At 35.0% G+C, this 1,596-nt stretch overlaps 1 pseudogene; it reads left to right on the top strand.

The window, feature by feature from the left end:
- Positions 1–278: 278 nt before the first annotated feature.
- On the top strand, positions 279–595 carry LOC132018693 (NADH dehydrogenase [ubiquinone] 1 alpha subcomplex subunit 2-like; annotated as a pseudogene).
- The last annotated feature ends 1,001 nt before the right edge of the window (positions 596–1,596 follow it).

Raw genomic sequence — 1,596 nt, 5'->3', positions numbered from 1 at the left:
AGAAAAGAAAAGAAAAGAAAAGAAAAGAAAAGAAAAGAAAAGAAAAGAAAAGAAAAAGAAAAGAAAAGAAAAGAAAAGAAAATTACAGGCTAGTATCTCTGATAAACATAGATGCAAAAGATCTCAAAAAAATATTAGCATATCAAATCCATCCATACATTAAAAGGATGATTCACCATGATTAAGTGAAATTTATTCCAGAGATGCAAGGATGGTTTAATATCTGCAAATCAACCAACTTGATACATTCCATTATCAAAATAAAGGGTAAAAATCATATGATCAGGGGTTGGGTCCCAGCAGAGATATTGGTAGCCGAAGCAAGTCAAGGAATCCGGGCCAACCTGGACCTGCAAGAAATTGGTATCCACTTTGCCAGTGCTTTCTTGGCAGTCAGGGTGTCAGGGAGTTTACCGAGAAACACAAAATGGAGCTGAAGAAGGCAAACCCAGACCTGCCCATCCTAATACACAAGGTGCAGCACAAGTTCTGGAGCCACAATGCATGTGGCCAAGAGAAGAATGTCTCTTTGGACAACTTCAGTGCTGCTCAGGTGATCAGAGCCCTGGAGAATGTGCTAAGTTGCAAAGCCTAAGGCCTCCAGTAAGGATTAAGTACAATGGCATCACAGCTTGGGCTTTGCTGTGCTGAGTACAATATAGGAAAATATGTGGGGTTTTTTTCCCCCTTATAAAGCTTGTGCTGAAAAATGTGATCCCAGGATATTCTTTTCCTCATTCTATCCTCTGCCCCTTATTGTACAACCACTGAAGCAGAAATAAAGTTTTATTTTGTTCATCCAAAAGAAATCATATGATCATCTCTATAGATACAGAAAAAACATTTGACAAAATTCAGCATCCATTCATGATAAAACTCTCAGTGAAGTGTGTATTGAGGGAACATAATTCAACATAATAAAAGCCATATATGACAAACCCACAGCTAATGTCATTCTCTATGGTGAAAAGCTGAAAGCTTTTTCTCTAACATTAGAAACAAGACAAGGACACCCACTCTCACCACTAGCCATAGCAATCAGACAAGAATAAAATGCTTTCAAATTGGTAAGAAAGAAGTAAAACTGTCACTTTTTGCAGATAACATGATACTTATACAGAAAACCCTAAAGACTCTACCTAGAAACTATTTGAATTAATAATCACATTTAGTAAATTTGCAATATACAAAATTAATATTCAAAAAATATGTTACATACCTATACACTAATAACAGACTAGCAGAAAGACAAATTAAGAAATCAACTCCATTTACAATTGTATCGAAAAAAATAAAATACCTAGAAATAAATTTAACCTAGTAGGTGAAATATCTGTACTCTGAAAACCATAGCACATTGATGCAAGAAACCAGAGACAACACTAATAAATGGGAGTATACATCATGCTTATGGACTGAAAGAACTGGTGTGATTAAAATATCTGTACATCCCAAAAACAATCTACAAAGTCAGTGTAATCCCTATCAAAATACCAATATTATTTTTCAAGAACAAGAACAGAAAATCCTAAAATTTGGGTAGAACTACTAAAGATTCCAAAAAGCCAAAGCAGTCTTCAGAAAGAAGAACAAAAC

This window comes from Mustela nigripes, chromosome 5 (assembly GCF_022355385.1).
Source record: "Mustela nigripes isolate SB6536 chromosome 5, MUSNIG.SB6536, whole genome shotgun sequence".
NCBI classification, from domain to species: Eukaryota; Metazoa; Chordata; class Mammalia; order Carnivora; family Mustelidae; genus Mustela; species Mustela nigripes.
This window is presented reverse-complemented; position numbering and strand designations above follow the sequence as displayed.